Source organism: Phyllostomus hastatus, unplaced genomic scaffold (assembly GCF_019186645.2).
Source record: "Phyllostomus hastatus isolate PE091 unplaced genomic scaffold, TTU_PhHast_1.1 phas_scaffold_12, whole genome shotgun sequence".
NCBI classification, from domain to species: domain Eukaryota; kingdom Metazoa; phylum Chordata; class Mammalia; order Chiroptera; family Phyllostomidae; genus Phyllostomus; species Phyllostomus hastatus.
The window spans coordinates 12609390-12631043 of record NW_025334007.1 but is presented as its reverse complement, the minus strand read 5'-3'; the positions used below and the strand labels follow the sequence as shown (position 1 = coordinate 12631043).

Sequence of the window (21654 nt, the reverse complement as noted above, 5' to 3'; positions counted from 1 at the left end):
CTACTTTCCAGGTGGGAAAATGGAGGTAGTAAGAGTCAGTTAGTCTTAATGAGTCCCAGATGCTCAGTAATAAGTATATCCCACCTGTTTACAAACTGCTACAAGTTCAAAACAAGCCCGCCAAAAATTGGGCCTAAAATTATATTGTGTTTTTGGTTTGCGTCTCTAGGGAATGCTTTGCTCTCCCTCCAGCTCTCTGTCTGCCCTGGCTAATAAGGATGCGTTCACCAAGTACAAGCTTTGGTCTAGTTCCCCACATGTCCACTCCATGTAGAACTGAAGCTAGTGTGCCTCTGCTGCATGCAACACAGGGTTCTGCCTTTAGTGAGAAACCCTTCTTGCTTTTCTCCATTTTGACAAAGAGGGAGACTTTTGTTCCACTCCCTGCTGCCCTCGAGGTGTAGTTACAGTTTCTATAATTAATGAAGTACAATATGGTTTACAAAGCACTTTCACATACATTCCTATGAGGTAACCACAGCAAATATTGCTATCTTTTTTTCAGTTGAAGAAGTTGAAGCCAAAGATATTGAGTGCCTTGCCTGAGACCATTCTGCTGGTGAGTGGCAGGGCTGGGCTCATACTTGGTCTTCTGACATCTAAGTGATTTCAGGAGGCCCATGTGCACAAAGACTACGTGTTTTTCCCATAAGAGTGCCATGGTTTGTACTATTTTGTATGCATGCCAGTGAGGAAATGGATACTTTTTTATCTTTTGTGATTTTTGAATGAAATCCCCAAAAGCAGGAACCAAGAACCTGTGGAAACAGCTGTTGATAAATTTCCCTTGGAACCACCAGAATCTTCGATAGTGCCTGAGATGGCCACAGTTGTGCCCGCCACTTCAGTCTGTTCAGTTGGATTTGTGAGGCCCGACACTCCCAGGTATGCCCATAAGCACCTCAACAACTGTAAGACACATACATAAACTAGTCAATAAAGACTACAAGTTACTTCAAGGTTTTTTGAATCCTCTGATTTCTCATGTGTGCAGTGTGGCTTCCCCAGTGTTTGGCTTCACTGGTGGAGGGTAACTCCACCAGAGAGACTGCAGTCTCAAACACTGAGCTGATTTAGGAAGCTCAGTTGACCTGGTTTCATTTAGAAACAATTGTACTATGTCTCTCAATGACTACTCAAGTATTTGCTAAACAAAGTGAGTCATTATCTTGGTATGATAGAGCTCACCTTATTTTTCCCCTTTTGCAGCTCATCATGTTCAAAATATTTGAAACTAGTCTATTAGAATGGATATTTGTTGCTTGAATCCCTCTGTCTTCTTACTCTGTTCCAGTTCTGTGGTCATTTTTATCACCCATTTGCCTTTTTGTTGCTTGTGGCAAGACCACAGTCTGCTAAATTCAACTTTCTCCCTATTCCACCCCTGAATGTGGCCTCAGGAAGAACACACATTCAGGCCTGTGGCTTTTGTAGTCAGTTCTTGACTACTTACCTCAAGTGAGCCCTTGATGCAGCCCAGAAACATGTCCACTACCCCTGCCCATTCATTGTCTACCTTTCCTAAAGGGCAGTGTCATATCTTGGCTCCCTAAACTTCCTGTACCTCCTTCCCCAATCTTGCAGCTGATGAACTTGCTTCCCATTTCAATGAAAAAAAAAATGGAAGCAATCAGAAGAGAGCTTCTCCAAGTGCCCCTCACGCCTGTCCACCTTCCTACATCTGTGCCTTCATATACCCAGATCCGGGCTTTTCCTCTAGATCCACCACCTTACTGACATTTGGGACTGGGTAATTCCTGGTCGTGGGGAACTAACCTATGAATTGTAGAATGTTTCACAGCATCCCTAGCCTCTACTCACCAGATACCCACAGCACACCTCCCTCACTCATGATAACCCAAAATATGCCCTGGGGGGACAAAATTTTGGGAGCTGTTGGAGTGACTGGGGGAGGGGTTGCCATGACTGGGGGAGGGGTTGGGGCACTACTGGCTTCTAGAGGGTAGAGACCAGGGATGCAGTAAAATATCCTGCATTGCACAGGAGAGCGCCTACCACACTTACCTGGTCCTAAATGTCCATAGTGCCATGGTTGAAAAATCCTGCCCTAGATGAATTGTCTACTTTCCCATCAAAACCCAGCCCTCCACCTGTTCCTGCATGAGTCGGAGACAACTCCATGGCATGTCACACACATACTATTTTGACATCGTGTTTAATCTGCTCACCAGCTATAGAGGTACTGCCCAGTCTTCCAGTCCCTTGATTAAGGTTAATTATCACATGTCTCTAATATGTCTGGAAGCATAGTATTGGGCAATGTGGGAATTTTACAAAGAAGTATATGATATGGCCTCATCTCAAGGAGTTTGAAGAACATTAATTAACCCAAAGGAATAATTTGTTACAAGAAGTTAATGGCTGATAATGGTTTTATGTAGTTTTCCTAACTTAGGATGCTATTGGATTTTAATTAGACCCTGTCTCCTCTCTCTTAAAAGAGAAACTGAAAAGTGGAGAAGGCAGAGGGGAGGGGGCATGGTGACATGCAGAAATCTGCCTACCTATAATCCCCCCCCCCCCCCCCAACATGTTCAATGAGCTTAGATTTGATAGAGACAGCCCCTGCACAGAGAAAAGAGATGAGCTCAAAATACTTTGTCTCCCCTTCCCTTATTTATCTGTCTTGAGATGCCTCTAGTATTTAAAGTCACTCTTCTGGGACTTTAAATGAGCACAGAACAATTTAGCCACTCCCCACTCCTATAGAACCCTACTTAAAAGAAAATGTCTGATAGCAGTGTCTAGCCAGTGGTAATTGGTGACAGAAATGAAATTGGCTACTCTTTCCACTTCGTCACCACTCAATGTCCTCTTTAGATTTTCAAGTGGATTCAACTGTGCACACAATGGGACTTGCCTCTAAGCTTGATGGGAAGATTTCAAGAGTGGTGCCAGGTGTTAAACAAAAATCACATAGTATATTTTTATTAGTGATTTTGGGGATACAATTAGGGTATAGTCTGAAGGCTATATGTAATAATAAAACCAAAACTAATTAGTAGGTTAACTCAGCAGCTGTCTGAAGACTGGTAGCTTTCCTCTGCTAACTCTTCTGAAAATGAAGTGGATTCTATTTTGTGCAGATTGAGCAGGCTGCCATGACAACTCTCTGAATATTACTTCACTATTAGTCATAGGTTTCCAGTGTCTGACTGTGGGTCCAACGTTTATTCTAAAACTCAGATGCACATCTATTCTTAAAGGAGTTCTCCTGAACATATTTACAGAAAACAGAAACTAGGTGGTTTAATTTTTTTTGGAAGAGAAATTTGAATGAATTTACACAATTGCAAATTGTAGATTTTATTGCTGTTCTTTTCTTTCAGAGAGGTGATTTGGGTATGAATTTATGGTGTACTTGATTATAGATTTGATTAAATAGACACACTAGAGCAGAGTTTGGAAAGTTCCCCTCAAGGTATGTAATCTTTATGTTAAATTCTTCTCTTTTTTTTTTTCATCCAACAGTATCAGAAGAGATCTGTGGTTGCAAGTGACAAGATTCAGCCCAAACCAAGTTAGCAAAACCAGTCTCAAATGAATCTGACTTGAAAATTCCAAAGGTAAAATTTCATCCAGAGGTTTACGATGGAGGGCTACAGCTGCATTTGTCTGCCTTTCTCTTGGTCTGCCTTTCTCCATGTATCAGTTGCACCCCCTAGACTTGCTCTCTTCATGGTAGCACCTTGCTCAGAGCACCACATTTGGGGGAAGTGTGAGTTTGTGCCCTAGAGCTCTCTCCAGGAGCCCTGAGATTCACTGGTATTGCCTGTCTTTAGCTGCAAGGAGCTCACAGGAATGTTCCCTTTTGCCAGAAGAGGATGTGCTAACTGCCTTAGGCCTAAGCTATGTGCCTGTCCCTAGACAGTCACTATTGCTTTGGAAGTAGGCTCATGCTAATTGGCATGAACCCATCAGGGCCCACACTTGGAGTGTGTGTGGGGGTGGTGGGGTCAATCTCATGCAAACCACAGGGTTGAGAATAGGGAGAGGGTTGATTTCAAAAAGGAAAATTGGGGCATGATTGCAAGAAAATGGGGGCAATATTTATTAGCCACCTGGTTAGGGATCAGAAGCCTGGGAAAATAATAATAATAATAAACGTTTATTGAATAACTATGATCCCAGGCACCCAAACTGCTTTACAAGTGTATTAGAGAATGGGTTTGGCTGCATGTAATAAGGTAAATGAAGTAGCAGAGACTTAACACAGAGGGTTGGTTCTTATCTCATGTGCTATGAAGTCAGGAAAGAAGCAGCTTCACACTGTCGTCATGTTTCACCCTCTTCCCATGTTTTTGCAACATCATTCATGGCTGGAGGCTCTTTTCCTAATGTACCTAAGAGGGTTACTCTACTGCAGGCATTGGGTCCTGGTTCCAGGAAGGATGCGGGGAGGGCAAAGAGGAAAGGGCTCATGACAGCTGGTCTGGTCATTTTTTCAGGAAAATAGCTTTTCTGGGAGCGTCAGCCAGTAGATTTCTGCTTATATTGCGTTGACCAGAACTGTGCCACATGAGTAGCCCGAACTGTAAGGGAACCTAGCAAATCAAGTTTTGTTGGCTAAACCCATTGCCACCTAGAACAAAATTTTGGGGTTTTCTTGCTAAGAAAGAAAAGGAGAATGGATATTGGTTAGGCAACTGTTGTATCAGTGGCTGCCACACTGTGTATTAACTCATTTATTCCTTATATCAACCCAGTGTTGTGGGTACTATTACTGTCCTGGTTTTCTAAGAAACAAGCACAGACAATTGATGTGATTTTCCCAAGCTCATGCATAGCTGCTAAGGGATGTAGCTAGAATATGACCCCAAGCTATGTGACTCTAGAATCACATTCTGTTAGGTTCCCAGCACATCCTAACCCACAGGCTAGACCACATTTCTTCTCTAGGATGTGTATCCACTTGGAAATTGTAGACCTCTCCTAGAAATGGTAGTTAATATTTGGTTAGCACTTAATAGTTTATGAAGAATTTCCCACTTAGATTATTCCATTTACGTATTATTATCCTCATTTCTTAAATGAGAAAACTGAGGCTCAAAGAAGTTATATAAGTTGCCCAAGTTCCCTAGGTTGTAATTGGCAGAGCTGACATTTCCTTGAAATGTCAAGATCTTACTCCTGGTTCCCTATCCTAATTCTCCCACTCTTTCATGCACCAAAGACTTCATTTTTAATTTTGTGTAAATGTCAATATTTTGCTGTAGTCCCTATATTAACTTCACAGATTTCTCAGGAAAAGCAATCCAGAGAAATCTTGGATCTCTCACCAACTCGTTTTCAGTGTCCTTTGCACTTAGCCACACCACCAGGAACATGGCACATCAGTAGGAATTGTCTTCTGTAGTAAGAAACAGAGACCTAAAAAGGGAGGTTATTTTTATCTCACACACTATAAAATCCAGAGCTTCATTCATAATAGGAAAGTGTTCACTACAAAAAGCTCTAACCTACCTATTTAAGTAAAAGAGTCATTAAACATATCGAAATTTCCTGGCCTTACTTACATCAGGTTAATTTATATCATGTTCCTTTAAAAGTGCTATATTAAGCAGACTTTTCGCTAAGTAAGAATGACAGTCCACCTCACTGTGGTAGGTTAGTGAAGTTTCACTACATTACTAACACCTTAGTTTGCTTATAATTGTTATTTCTCTCATTCTTTCCAAATATTTGAAATCTACTGAACTGACCAAAAAGCACGAGTTGTGGAATATATATAGTTTGACTTTAAAAGTCATGAAAGGGTGGGCTGAAAAAGAGATAGTGATTCAAACAAATAAAAATCATACTGTGTTGTAGAGTAATGCCACTCAAAGTATATTTCACTGTCACCTGGAAGCTTAATAGAAATACAGACTCATGAGTGTCACTCCAGACCTACTGATTCAGAACCTCTAAGGCCCTAGGCCCAAGAATCTGTGTTTTAACAACACCCCCAGGTGACTTACAAACACATTATAGTTTGAGAAGCACTGTTTTAGAGAGTTTTAGGGAAATGTGCTTTCTCTGGAATATTTGTGAACACACTAACTTCAGCTTTAGTAAACTAAGACCTAGCTATGAAGCCCTGGATTCTTCTCTGAAAGTCTCCAGATCATAGATTCCACTTAGCTATTATTCCAGGTCACTGAACCTTAATGCAAGTGTATGCTTGACTCCATCCTATCAGCACCACCTAATAAATCTGTGTTCACCTTGCAGTTATCAGTTCAAAGGTTACTTCCTCAGAGAAGCCTTTTTGCATGACCTCCTGATTTACTCTCATGAAATACATATTTCTTTGCGATTTTACATTTATCTTTCATAATTTTTTGATGAATGTTTGCTTCCCTCACTAGGCTGTAACTTCATGGGGGAAGAGACTTTGTTGGTTCTGTTAACTGATATATCCCCAGGGTCTAGAACAGTGCCTGGCACACAGTAGATGCTCGATAAATATTTGTTGAACGAGTATATGAATGAAACCAGGACAAAAATAAATGCTTGAAGAAAGTTATTTAAAATCTTTTCCAGCCCTGGCTGGTGTAGCTCAGTGGATTGAGCACGGGCTGTGAACCAAAGTGTCGCAGATTTGATTCCCAGTCAGGACACATGCCTGGGTTGCAGGCCACAGCCTCCAGCAACCACACACTGATGTTTCTCTCTCTCTCTCTCTCCCTTCCCTCTCTAAAAATAAATAAACAAAATTAAAAAAAAATAAAATCTTTTCCAAAGTCTTCACTGTAAGCTCTTAGTCATCTGAGGCAATAGTAGCAAAGGTTTTGAAAAGAAAGCCACAGATCATTCCCAGGCCTTGTTTTAGCTAATACTTTCAGCATTTCTCCAAGAAACCAACTGTTTTTTGTTCTTTTTAAAGATTTTGTTTATTTATTTTTAGAGAGTGGAAGGGAGGGAGAAAGAAGAGGGGAGAAACATCAATGTGTGGTTGCCTCTTGAGCACCCCCCACCAGGGACCTGGCCTACAACCCAGGCATGTGCCCTGACTGGGAATCGAACCAGGGACCCTTTGATTTGCAGGCTGGCACTTAATCCACTGAGCTGGGGCTGTTCTTTGTTTTCTATGCTTATGTATACAAAAATGGTTGACAGGAGGGGGGTAATGGTGGCAAAAAGAAAGCTTAAAGAACCTTGTACCTGCCTTTCCAATGACCAGGACGTGGATTTTTCATGCAGGTTGTGTTGTTCATATTATATTGGAAGGTGGTGATGTCATAATTGCATCTGACATCATGTGTTGTCAAGGCAACCTATTGAAGAACTACTATATAATCATTGGCCTCTGGTAACCTCCTCAGTTGAGGCCAAGGAGTCCTCTTCAAGTAACACCCATAAGCATCAGGACGGATTGAATCCTGAGCCTCCAGCCCAGGCTGAAAGATTCACCAACCAGCCAAGTGAGTATCTAGGAGTGTGGAACTGATAAAATTTGAAAGGGTGAGAACTTTTAAAGGAGAAGATGGATTGAATGCAATCTGGGTAGCTATGGAAACATGTTTGAAAGTTAACCCTCTTCTTCCTCTGTTTAGTTGTTTGGCCAGGTCTTGTGGGCTTTATATTTTGTGTATAGCCTTTATTGTACTTTATGGAGCTCATTGTACTTTAATATGTATTATATTAATATGTATTATATATATTTGTAGAGTGGAATTGGGTAACTTTGATGTAATGGAAAGAGAACTGGCCATCCAGTCATAAGACTGCAACATTGTGGAGCTACCTAACCTCTCCTATAAAATGGGGGGCCTTTCTGAACAAGTCCAAAGTGCCGTAATATCTTGCTGTAAGTCATAAGACCGTGACATTGTGAAGCCACCTAACCTCTCCTATAAAATAGGGGGCCTTTCTGAACAAGTCCAAAGGATCATACTATCTTACCATAAGTCATAAGACTGTGAGGTTGGGAAGCCACCTAACCTCTTTTATGAAATGGAGCCCTGGTTGGTGTGGCTCAGTGGACTGAGTGCCAGCTTGTGAATGGAAAGGTCACCAGTTTGATTCCCTGTCAGGGCACATGCCTGGGTCATGGGCTAGGTCCCCAGTTGGGGGCGTGTGAGAGACAACCAATCAATGTTTTGCTCCCTCTCTATCTCCCTTCCCCTCTCTCTAAGAGTAAAAAAATAAATAAATATTTTTAAAAATAAATAAAATGGAGAGCATTTCTGAACAAGTCCAAAGGACCATAGTATTTTGCCACAAGCATAAGACTGCGATGTTGAGGAGCCACCTAACCTCTCCTATAAAACAGAAGGCCTTTCTTTCTTTCCTGTTTTTCTAAGAGAGAGGAGAAGGAAGAGAGGGAGAGAAACATCAATGTGAGAGAGAAACATTGATTGATTGCCTCTGGTGCACACCCCAACCAGGGACTGAACCCGCAACCTAGACATGTGCCCTGACTGGGAATTAAACCCATGACCTTTCAGTTCACAGGATGATGCCCAACCAACTCAGCCACACTGGCCAGGGCGAAGGCCTTTCTGAACAAGTCTAAAGGGTCACCTGTTATGGAGCTCTGGGCCAAGAATGTCATGGTGCTCTTGGCAGGGGACTTCACCATCTGTGCCTAGATCAGTTTTGCCCAACTCCCAGTGCTTTGACATGAGAGGGAATTGCATACATTTATATTTTTTGGTTTACTTTTGTTTTTGAATGGCAGATTACAGTCCCCACGAAAGGAAAATCAGAATTACCATTGTTCTGCCATTGACTCCTGCTAGATGACAAACTGAGCTACTGCAAAACAGGAGCACATGCAAGCTAAAGGGACAGATTGTGGCAATATTTAAAAATATCACAACTCTCTAAATAAGAACCAGCTCTGGTAAGCAGATTTGGAATTCACACAAAACACCCATAACTCTGAAAATCTGAATTGTACATTGCCGTGGTACATTACTTCTATGCAGTAATTATAGATGAAGTTATGTTGGACTATATGATAATACCTGTCTCCTTTGATATACAGACATCCCTCTCCTGGGCCTCTTCCTTTCCAGATTGCTCCTTTGTCCGTACCTGATGTCTCTATTCCCCAGAGTTCTGCTTTTGGCCCTATTGCCTTCTTACTCTATGAGCTCTCCCTGACTATTTTATCATGTCTAATCACTTCAACTGTTATTGGTACCCTGATGACCTCTTTAATCAGAATCTGATTTCTTTCTTGGGCTCTAAATGTCAGCTTCTACTGTATATAGAATATTTCAGCTCGTTACTTTTTCTCCACCATAAACACAATTGTCCCCCTTCACGTCCTACCCTGTACCTGTTAATACTCTTCTGCAATTAATAGCATCACCCGTTAGACTATAAGTTACAGGAGAGCAGGGTCTGCTACTGTACCTTTAGCACCCAGCATTGTGCCTCGCACAAGGCAGGTACCTACTAAATAGTGTTAAATAAGCGATGAATCCATTTATTATCCCAAACTGGAGCCCTTAGAATAAATTATTCTTGATATCTCCATCTCCTTTGCTCCCTATACATAGTCTGGGACCAGTGACGTTTTGTACCTGAAAGGCTTTTCTATTTGGCCCCTCTTCTCCATCCCCACTGCCAAGGCTGTAATTCAGCCCTTATATCTGTCTCCTGGATTGTGGCAGGAACTCCCTCATTGGTCTTCTTATGTCCGGCTTTTCCCCAATTCATCAACCGTCTGATCCTCAGGGTGACCTTCCTAAAGTTTGAATCTAATCAGATTACTGTCAGGGCCCCTTTCACTCAGAGTTTACAATCTGGCAGCCTCACATGGGATCCATGGAGTATATACAATGTTTTGAGAAAATGAGAATTACTGTATTTCATTGCTTCCAAGATGCACATTTTTTCACATTTTAGCACCTCTGAAATTGGAATGTGTCCTAAAATCAGTGGAGTGTCATAGTTTGATGGGTGGCTTTTTTATTGGTATATAAAATAGTGATGCACGTTATAATCGATGGCATCTTACATTTACAGAAATATACTCGTACTCACATTTAAAAATAGGGGGATTTTACAGAAAAATATGTTCAGCTTCTCTTGAAAAATTGCATCAGGCAACACTGGGCCAGGATTTTTGGATGGCAGCCTAAGAGAGAGCTACCAGTAAGTAGCTGCTGCCTCATTTAGACAAAAACTCTTTAGAATGTCCCATCATTTCCACCCAGGCTGCTTTATTCACTTATATTATCTGCCCCAGCTCATGTAAGCATTTGAAATTGCAATCCTAACTGATGGGTTCAACTCTGAATTCTTTGTTATGATCTACAAGAATAATCACAGTTGGCACCAACCTATCTCTCTGTGTTCACGTCCCCATCCTCCTCTTTATACATCCTGTATCCCCCAGTATCAGGAAACTCCTCAAATATCACATGCTCCCATGTTCCCTGGAATGCCTTTCCTACCTTTTAATCCCCTAAAACATTTCCTGACTTGCCCTGATCAAACTGATATACTTCTGAACTCTAATAGTATGCAGCATATCTGTGGACCTACATTTCCTGTTTCGAAATTATTTGTGGATAGACCCATGTCCCTCATTATGCTGTACACCTGGCAGGGAAATGAACCAGAACTCATTCATCTTTGTGTCCCTGCCTCATAGCTGGAACATGCTCAGTAAGTATCTGTTGAGTAAAGAGTGGATGGGTTGTGTTTTCTGACCGGGAGCTCTGTTCTTTGTGTTGCCCATGGTTAGAGAGCTACACGTAAAGTGAGAAGGAAGGACAAGTGTTTTCCTAAGTGCTCATAGTTTACAGCAGAAAACACTGCTTTTGGCTGTGATTTGGGAAGGGCTCTTGGTAGTGAAAGTCAGCCCATAGGGACTTTAATATCTGCAGACCCAAAGGCACTAAATCAGAGCCGACTCTGTAAAGCTGTTTGGAAAATTTATTTTTAAATTAGTGTACAGTAAAATCGAATTGCTGTACAGTTCTATGCATTTGGACACATGGGAAGATGAGTGTAATCACCACCATAATTAGGATGTAGAACACCACCCTCCCAAACTCCCCCTGCTGTCCCTTTGTGGGTATACCCTTCCCTACCCATCGACCCTGGCAACCACTGATCAGTGCTCCATCACTACAGTTTTGTCCTTTTGAAAAATCTCATATAACTGTACACAACCTTTTAAGTCTGCTTCTTTTACTCAGCAAAATGCCCTTGAGATTCCTTTAGGTTGTGTGTATTGATAGTTTGTTGTAGCCTACCTTTGATTTCTTTGGATGACTTACGGATTACTTGCCAAATCCGGTCTCCCTTTTGTCCTACTTAGTGTGGCTTTTCAATACTCAGAACTCATCCCTGAAAATATATGTGATTCTTTCTCTTTATTTAAATAGAATATTACTTGCTGTTCTTTCCCTCTCTTCAAATCAGGGCTCTTTAAATCAGGGTTCTTTGAATGTTTTTGATTGTGAACCACTCACAGTAAAAGCTTTCTGAGAATGCACTCCTACTATAGGTATATTTATTTATTTACAACTAATACTGCTGAACTCACATATTGTGTATGTTACAAACATACATGAAAATTGAAACTTCAAAAAGAATAAGAAAATATAAAAATACAAATTTTAATGTTTTACTTTCTATTCTCCAACAGGTAGATCTTCTGTGCTTCTACTGTGGGGTAGGTACCTCAATTTGGAGACTACCAGCTGCTAGGAAGCTGCAATTGGACTAGTAGATTGTTTTCTACTAGTCCCAGCACCAGAAGGCTAGCTGGGAGGCCACCCCCATCTGAGCTACTTGCCTTTGGTGCTATTGGGCATTGAGGTATCAGAGACCACAAGTGGACAGACACCTTAAGTAGTCACTACCAAACAGATCTGCACACGTTTTTTCAATCTATTCCTAAATCCAGCCACTTTGCCTAGATTCTGGCATATTCCACAGTGTGTCATAACCCATTAGAATTACTTCCCACCCTGGCTGCTATGGCTCAGTGGATTGAGCGTTGGCCCATGAGCTGAAAGGTCACCAGTTTGATTCCCAGTCGGGGCACATGCCTGGGTTGTGGGCCAAGTCCCCACTAGGTCCCTACCCGAGAGGCAAATGATTGATATTTCTCTCCCTCTCTTTCTCCCTTCCTTCCTCTCTCTCTGAAAATAAATACACTCTTTTTTTTAAAAAGAATTACTTTCCCTTGGCAGAAAATGGAACTGTGGCCAGCCCCAGGAAACTTGTGAAATAGGACAGGTTTGTCTGCAGTGCCCAGTCTTCCTGTCATGAGGTCAATGGCCTTCTCCGTCCCCTCTATCTTTCCATAGTTGGCTACTACCATAGACTAGTGAGGTGCTGGTTTGTGTTTCCTCTCTGGCAGAGACTTAGACAAGCATTTGAGAGCAAGAAGTTTCTGTGGAATGTGAAGGCAAATGCAGTAGGGGAGTAGGGGAGTGAGAGAGGAAAGAGGAACAGCTAAGACAGCCAAGGAGAAGTCTAGCCTATAGAGGTGGAGAGGCAGCCGTTTTTCAGTCACAGCAGACAGACCCTTTTCTCTGCCTTCTCAAAAGTCTAATTGCAGCAGTATAATTACGGCCACAGTTCATTCTGATTTACTTTATCTCTCCCATTTCTTTTTATTTTTTAAAAGGTTTTTAAAACATATTTTATTTATTTATTTTTGGACAGAGGGGAAGGGAGGGAGAAAGACAGGGAGAGAAGCATCAATGTGTGGTTGCCTCTGCTGTATTCCCTACTGGGGACCTGGCCTGCAACCCAGGCAGGTGCCCTAATTGGAAATCAAACCAGCGGCCCTTTGGTTCACAGGCCGGTGCTCAACCCACTGAGCCACACCAGCCAGGGCTTTACCTCTTCCATTTCACACCCTTGTTAAGTACTGTAAAATATACTCATCTACAAGAACACACTCATCTCTCCCTCACCCCTTCTCTTCTGGTTGACTCTTATCTCTGGCTGCTCAATCGTCAGGTCTCAGCCTGGGCATCACTTCCAACAAGCCTTCCCTCATCCCCCTTTCTGGCTCTTTCTCTGTGTCCCTATTTGCCCTGTTAGAGATTTTATCATACTATATTGCTTCCATTTACTAATATAATAAATATTATGTGCCTGGCACTGTTTTAGGTACCTGGAATTTATATTCGATTAGGGGAGACAGATTTAAATTTGTCATTTTATTTTAACTTCTCATCTACCTATATGTTTGCCTCATCTAATCGTTTCCATTTTGTTCACCACTTATGTCTGTCTCTCAGGATAGTGCCTGCCATGTAGGTGGTGCTCAATAAACATGTGTTGAATGAAAGAGCACAGGGCATTTTAGTTAAGGGTGATGGCCTTTTCTGGGGGAAAATGAGCTCTCATATTTCCTATTGGCTGTTTGGATATAATGATGTGCCCATTCAGGGATAAGTTGACCTACCTCCACTGGTAGGGGTATAATTCTGTTAATGAGTGAGTTTGGAACTGTTAACATTACTTTACCCATTATCTTTTCTTTTTTCAGGCTAGGACAACACATCCGTGCTCAGCTAGAGGACATCCAGGGAACATCTGAATAAAGGCTGGAAACATCATTCTGTGAATATCAAGGTACTGACTCAGGCAGTATAGTGGAATGGTTATAAGTAGAGGTTCTAGAGTCAAAGTGCCTGGGTTCAAATCCAAGGTCTGTCACTCTTTTGCTATTTGACTTTGGGCTATAGTCCCTAATGCATGAATAGTATATACCTCATATGATAGTGTGTGGATTAAATAAGATTAACACATGTAAAATTAATAAATGCCTAGAACATAGTAAGTACTCAATACATGTTACTGTCATTGTAATTTATTCACATACATCAACACTCATTTAATAGTTGGAAACTGACTCCAATTATTTTTCATGGTGCTCAAAGTAGTATTTTTATCATTCTTTGTACAATGGGGAAATAGGGTGACGTTCTTCATTTTAAGCAAATTCTAAGTTTTAGACAAGTCACATAAAGGGCATAGCCAATCCAATTCATGGTCCAGAAGCTGGTCATTAAAATAATCACCTAAATCATGAGTTCTTTCCCTCTCTTTCTTTATTTGTGTGATTAAACACATATTTGGTGAGTACTTGTGCATTTGGTGCTGGGAATGCCACGGGGAATGAATGGATCCTTTCCCTTCAAGATTTCACATGTAAAATGACAAATTACAGTGCGCTTCGGGAAGTTCCATAATTGGATGCACACACGGCTTTGAGTGCCAGAAAGCAGAGTGACTAACTCCCCTTTGGTGGTTCAGGAAAGGCTTCACACAGAGGAGGTGACATTTGAACGACTGTATCTAGACATAGCCATCATTTAATCACTGTGGATTGAATAGGCATTTGGTTGGAAACAGCCATATAACGACATTGTCCACTATTTTTGCGGGGAGCCTGGGTAATTATGCTATCATTTACAATGTGTATAGCAGCCTCATCAGGTCCTGGTCTTGGAGTCCCCGCCATGGAAACCTGTACGGTTACATTACTTCATAATGAGCTCCTCTGATAACATTTAATATGCTAATAGGAGTAGGGAAGCCCAGAGCTCCCTTTCCAGTTATTTTTAAAGTGACTCCATTAGATTAAATAGTAAGCCAGGTAAATGTTTTACTGGATCTCCTGTGGCACCCAATTGCAGAAAGGAATTGGCTAAAGAGCAGTATGGGTGGGGTTATAAAGTGATTATGGCTGGAGTCCTTTAAATCCTAGCTCTGGATGCCTAAGGCCAGTAAGGTAAGGAAGGCCATATGCTGTGAAACCAACTAGGAGAAGTGTGGGAGGAAAATCACTGTCAGTGCAGCTGCAATCAGTGTGACTCTGGGAATGAGGTCACCCCTGGATTGCCTCAGAAGACAGCCAAACTATGGCTGGTGACCTCCAGTACTGACATCTGCACTTTGATTATTCACGTGTGTCTTCTTCCTCTAACTCAGCGAAATTACAGGTCAACCTTCCTTTTCCTTTCTGTTGATGGAGGGGAGTGAATTTCCCTTTCACAGATGAGTTCTCCAACAAGCGGCTAATTGAATAACTGGGGGAATAAAAATGTCATATAGATAAATTTGCAGCATAGCACCCAACAACTGCCCCTTTAACCCAGGTCTTTTCAAGTCCTAAGGAGGAATGTTTAGTGATCCTAGTCCCTTTGCTTAATTGTACCCAGGCTGCTGTAATGTTTAATAGAAATCATCCTTGGTTGACCTAAAGAGTCAGCCATTGAATGCTTTTCTGTCCTTACTTACCAAAATTCTCTTTTATACTTCGTACTGATGCAGATTATTTATGCAAACAGCAGCCTGGTCCTGCCTGTGCAGAGCCTGGTTCTGCCAGTACAAGAGCCTGGTCCCCCTGGAAGCGGTCATGTGACTGCAGCCCATTACTTGAGCACATCCCTTATCTCCTAGCCTGGAACAGGGCAGCATTGGGGCAGACAGCTGTGGCTCCAGGCCAGAGCTCAGCCTCTCCCAGATCTGTGGCTCTGGGCTCACCTTCCAGACTGAAAGGCAAAGCAGCCGTGGCCTGTTTGGGTTTCTTCTTTGTGTGTGCGCGGGTGTGTTTATTTCTTGGTTTATTTAAGCCGGAGCTTGCCCTGCAGAGAGCTGCAGAGATGTGAGATGTGTGGGATGCATGTGTATGTGTAGGGGATACTCCAGAGAGAGCGGCAATTCTACCTTTTTTCTTTCAGACCTCAACATTCCTCATAGAGAACGTTTTTGAGGGCGAGGAAAGACCTCTACACTGGCCAAGCAAAAGAACCAGGTGATCTGCTTATTTGTTCTTGGGTACTTTGGGGATGCAGAAGTCTACATTATAAATATATGTTATCTAGCAACAGAATAGGGAATGTGTACTCCTTGGAGTTTATTTTATTGCTTTGCAATTTCTCAGATTGATTTTTCTCAAAGACGCTTATTGCAAATCGCTTGCCATTATCTTTAAAAGGCATACAGATGACTTTGCAGCCTGAAGGGTCGTGGCCTCTGTCAAATGAATGTAACATTGGAAAAGGCTGTGGTCACTTGGGTGAGAGCTAGAAAATGAGGGAAGGGATACTTTAAGAAACGCTTCTAGGCCCTTCAAGGTGTGTTCCCCAAGCTCCATTGTACAACTTTATGTTCAGAAATCTGTTTTTAGCTCCCTTGGCCTCTTGTTATCGTAGAGGACCACAGAGTTTCCATCTCTCTGTACGAAAGACAAACAGATTTCCTTGCAACATTCAGGCGTTCTCTTTAGTGATTCAGTGCTTACATACATTGATCAGATTGGAGTCTGAAACCAAGGCGTAGCAAACCTTTTAGCCAACAGACATTTTTGTTCTTTACAATTAAGCAGAGTGGGTCTTCAGGTCTGCCACTGATCAGCTGTGCCACGGATACCATATGTAGTTTCTGAGTCTCTGTTCATCTAAATATGGGAGTGATGATGCCATCTTGATGGCTGCTATGCATAGTAACTGGAATACTGGAAATACAAAGCACCCACTGTGCTGGGTCAATAGTAGTCCCTTAAAAAGGACTGGTGATTTTAGCTGTTATTATTATTACTGGTATAGTATTTTTGCAGATCTTAGTGATCCCAGGAGAAAAGAACCCATATCTTGTGAATCTACAATTATCCCAGAACCTGTGGACACCAAAGGGACTTAGTATCTGGAAGGTCCCAGACAATGCACTTGCAAGGAAGAGATTTGAGCAAACACAAGTTTTCTTTCAACACCTCTACCACAGGGGGTACTCACTCATGCATGCCCCCTCTAAGTCATCAGCTAAGGATTGCTCCTCATTAGTCCTCAGTACAAGTATGTCAGTTCTGAGTTATTATCCCTAGTTCCTTATGAGAAAACTGAGGTGCAGAGGAATTAATGGCTAGCTGAGAAGGATTTAAACTTTGGTTTGTCTGACTTCTAAACCCCAGGCTGCACTGGGCCAGCATTAGGCAGTTAGAAACAGTAGATGTGTTTGAGTTCCTTTCCCTCAAAAGGGTCCCCTACTAGGCTGTTTGGGAAACAGGGGACACTAGAAATTCACAACACACATTAACGTCTTGAAGGTTCTGAGGAATCCTTCAGTAAAAGAGACCTGTGCAATCCTACTTCTCCTGAACTTATTTGATGGTGGGACCTTTTTTCCCTCTTTATTCCTGGAATTATAAACCACATAGAACTACTGTTGTACAAACAAACTTTGGAGCACCTGGCACGAGGCCAAGCTGTCACTTGATCACAATCCTGTCTGATATAACAGCAGATACCTTCAGGCACCTCCTGGTGGTCAGTATAGTTTCCTCCCTTTTCTTAGCCTTCCAGCTAATGAAAGGAAGAAATACCAGCTTAGTCCTACACATCTCCCATTATTAATTTCAGATCCCAGATACAAGCAAATGCTAGTGTTTTACTGAGGAGTAATGGTGGAAGAGGCCTCTCTAACATGGTCTGCTAGGGACTCCTCTACTCTGTGCCTCTTAGTTATATTTAGGTCACAGACATCAGGCTGTAGAACCCCTGTTTCAATGAAGATGGAAGGTAATGCCGGAGGGTGAGCCTGAAGAGGTATCTGTCCTCCATCAGTGGTGCCCACATTTGAGTGACTGTGGGTTCTAGATTTGGGTTCCTTGGGGTCAGAGATAGAGTAGGAACTTCTCACAAAAGCTGGGTTTTCTCTAGGACAAGCTGAATTTCTGGCATGGGAAACCACGCAATTCACATCTAGAATGCCAGAGGTGGACTCAAGGTCAAGGCAACTGAGCCAAAGTATGAGGGTTCAATAGAAATGCACATTGAAATAAAATAATGAGTAAGAACAACTTGGGGAGAGTGGGATAGTGCTCAGAGGGTATTTGACAGCCAAGGTTAGCTTGGCTCCAAGGGCCATCTTTCATTCTTTCCTTGTATTTCCACCTTTGGAAATGAAAAGTGGTTAGGATGAAAAGAACTGAACAACATCAAACGGTTCAACCCTCCACGTCTCCCCCCTCACTCCTCCACACATGCACAGTGAAAACCTTTTAGCAGGAGCCTTAGAAACCTTTCGTTCTGCAAATTATGAGTGCCAATGAATGATGAGTCACTATTTTATGTTTATGCTTAAAAACCATCCTCAGTATATATGTATATATTGGTAGAGGCAGCAGCAGTGGGCAAGTTTCAAGTTGTTGTTTTTTTACCAAGAGCCGCCTTTTCAGTAGTTCGTGTCACTGGCTATGGCATCCTTGGGTCTTTGTGAATTCTGCTCCCTGCCTCTTGAGCTGCAGGAACCCCTTTCAGGTCCCAGGGGACTGTTTCTTCAGAGACTTCTTTAGCACACTAAATGTGTTTCTTTTTAAAAAAAATTTAAAATTTTTATTGTGTTGAGAGAGAGAGGAAAGGGGAGAGGGAGAAACATCTGTTTGTTTTTCCACTTAATTTATGCATTCACTGGTTGATTGTTGTATGTGCCCTGAGGGCAGGATTGAACCCACAACCTTGGCATGTGGGGATGAGCCTCTGACCAACTGAACTACCTGGCCAGGGCTAAATGATTTTCTAATGCTGACAGAGGGCAAGAAATGGAGGAAACTTAGGTTTTCTCATACAATAGAAAATCCCTGAATCATTTTTATCAGCTTTGCAGCTAGCCAGAGATGTCTTCAAAGGCATATGCACGGTTTAAAAACTTGCTTCTCTCTCTGCCTTTAACTGGGAATTTGCAGTCTAGGCTGGGCAGTGTGTGGGAGTAGGAAGCAGCACCTAGCCTTAACCAGCTCTTGTTTTGGCAAGAATTAAAATGAACTTTTTCTTTTTCTTCTTCTTCTTCTTTTTTTTTACTTGTTACCTGAGGGAGAAAAACACTTTAAAAGTAACTTGCTTAATAATTATATTTAATAATGGAAAAATTCTAATAAACTTTTTTTCTAATAATCGAAAGTTCTAGAACAATTCTCATTTCCGTCATGATTTTAAAATTTCCTTTAAAAATAGATGTATATAAGTACTGCCCATTTTCTGGTTTAATGAAAGGTTTAGAATCAAATAGCATCTGTGTACAAAATGATGGACTAATAATTATTTTTAGTTATTAATTAAAAAAACTGTTCCTACCCTCACCCAAGGACATGCTTATTGATTTTAGAGAGGGAAAGAGAGGGACAGAGAGAGGGACAGAAACATCAATATGAGAGAAACATCGATCAGTTGCCTATTGCACATGCCCCAATCAGGGAGTGAATCCTCAGCCCAGGCACATGCCCTGACCAGGAATCCAACCTGTGACCTTTCAGTTTATGGGGCAACACTCCAACCAACTGAGCCATACCAGCCAGGGCTTAATTATTAATTTTTTAAAGGACTCTGGCTTAGAAACATTCATTCATTCATTCAGCATTTATCAAAAATCTGCTTTGTTAAAGGCACTGTGTAGGTGCCTGGAGATTCAGTTAGTGTTTAGAAAGAAAGATACCCTGGGAGTTTACAGTCTAGCAGAAATATATTCAAGTATGATGCTTTTTAGTTCCTAGTGCATATTTTACATGGACTTTTTTTGTATAATGAATTAACCGAGGGGTGGCTGAAAAGCAGATAGATGCCCTAGGAGAGATGTGTTGCTTTATTTCTTTTTCTGGAAAAGGAAAATCGAGACTGAAATATATCACTTTCTATTGTTGAATCAGTGTTTGTTGCCTACTCAATGCCCAACTCATATATTCATAAAAATGGTAAAAAAAATAGCATGAAGATGGAAATGAAGCCCAAGGAAAATATGGAGAACGGTGTTTCTCAAACTGAGATACAGGGAGTGCCTATATCAAAGTCCCCCGAAGGGTGCACTTTTTTAAAAGAATGTATTTATTTATTTTTCAAGAGGGGAGGGGAGGGAGAAAGAAAGGGAGAGAAACATAGATCAGTTGCCTCTCACACACCCCCAACCGGGGACCTGGCCTGCAATCCACGCATGTGCCTTGACTGGGAACAGAATCAGCAATCTTCTAGTTCACAAGCCAGCACTCAGTCCACTGAGCCACTCCAGCCAGGGCTGAAGAGAGCACTTTAGTTGCAGATTCCCAGGCCCCCCAGACTGCTTGAATCCAATACTGGCAGTAAAGCCTGGGAGTGTGCATTTTTAAACAAGTTTCCTCTGGTAAGTCTTAGGACACTCATGTTGGCAAGCACTGATCTAGGCACTTGGATAGGGTCAGCAGGACTGTATGAGCTACTTCAAAGGCTGATGAAGGCCCCAATAGATGTGTTCTCATAGGCACCGCAGATGACCTCAGAGAAATTTCTGAATATGGAGAGAAGAAAGGCAATGTGTAAATAGTGCCCCACTTTCAAAAATGAGAAAAGAGTAGATGCCAGAAGCCACAGCCTTATAAGCCTGACATGACCTCTGGAAAAGTTTTGTACCAAACAGATGGAATCAAAAAGCATTCAGAGGAAAATAAGATGCTCACTAGGCATCATTGTGGGTTTGGTAAAACGTTGTCTCTATCAGAGATTGACAAACTCTGCTACATAGTAGAATCAGCTGGGGAGCTCTAAAAAATCAAGATGCCCAACCCCACCCAAGGGAACCCAGGCATCAGTGTTTTTGAAGCCCCCAGAGATTCTGATTTAATGAGGTGCTTGCTGTCTGAACATTGGCAGTGTTAATAGCTCTCCAGGTGATACTAACAGGCATCAAAAGAATCAGGCCTAGCTCTAACTAGAATAGCTGTTCATTAGGGTTATCATTGTTTTAAAATATTTCCATAATTCAAGTATTTTGCTCATTTTAGTTTTCTCCTTTCCACAGTTAAGATTTCAAAGCTTTTAGTGTAGTGCTAATGAAAAACAGACCTCCCCCTAGTCAGTTGTTTTCTGACTTTGTTCCTGTCAAGAAATGCAAATATATTAGATCAGGTTGGTTTGGAGCATCAACAAATAATGGAAATGTGGGAGCTAAAAAAATAATACTTTTCTTCCCACCTTCTAGGTTCTTCTAGATGGGCCAATAATCAAATTAACAGACACAGATTAACAGGGAAAAAAAATCAAATTTTAATACATGCACATGAGGAATTCACATAAGCATGGAAACTCCAAAGTCAGTGAAGTAAAAATTGGTATATATGTCATTTGGGACAAAGAAGAAAGAGGGGGTGGGGTCTGAGATTTCAAAGGGAGTAGGCAATTTACAGGTAGCTGACGAAGAGGGGAACATACTTTTGCTAGGTAACCCAGAAACAAGGAGAAACAGGGGGCGGTCTAGTAAACAGAACCTTCCTGTCTAACACTAGGTTGATTATGCTAAGGTTCCCCTCCTGAAGCAGCAGGGTTTTTTTTCTATCTGAATCCCTTAGGCAGGAAAGGGGGAGGGTCAAAGGTTCTTTCTAAATCTTTTGTTTCTTAATATCCTGCTTAAAAATTAATGTCCCAAAAGACAAAATTTTTTGGTTCCCTTCAGAAATATCACCCAAAAAAGTGACGAGGAAAGCAATTTTGTTGAAAACTCCCAGGGAGTGATTAAAATCAGTTCAGCAGTTTCCTCTAACGCATCGGAAGTGCTGGTGAGCAAGTGGAGGGTAGGCTTGGAGGGGTCTCAAAAATACTGAAGAGAGCCCTGGCCCATGTGGCTCAGTTGGAGCATGGTCCCTAGACTGAAAGGCAAAAGGTCACGGGTTCGATTCCTGGTCAAGGCATGTGCCTA

The 21654-nt window shown here is 41.8% G+C and overlaps 1 protein-coding gene across 1 annotated transcript in view; it reads left to right on the top strand.

The window, feature by feature from the left end:
• Positions 1-15520: 15520 nt before the first annotated feature.
• PPEF1 (protein phosphatase with EF-hand domain 1) overlaps positions 15521-21654 on the top strand; it is an 85168-nt gene continuing 79034 nt past the window's right edge. Inside the window, exons 1-2 of the mRNA XM_045856088.1 lie at positions 15521-15545; positions 15681-15754. The gene's annotated coding sequence lies outside the window, so the exon portion shown is untranslated. The remainder of the gene's footprint in view (positions 15546-15680; positions 15755-21654) is intronic.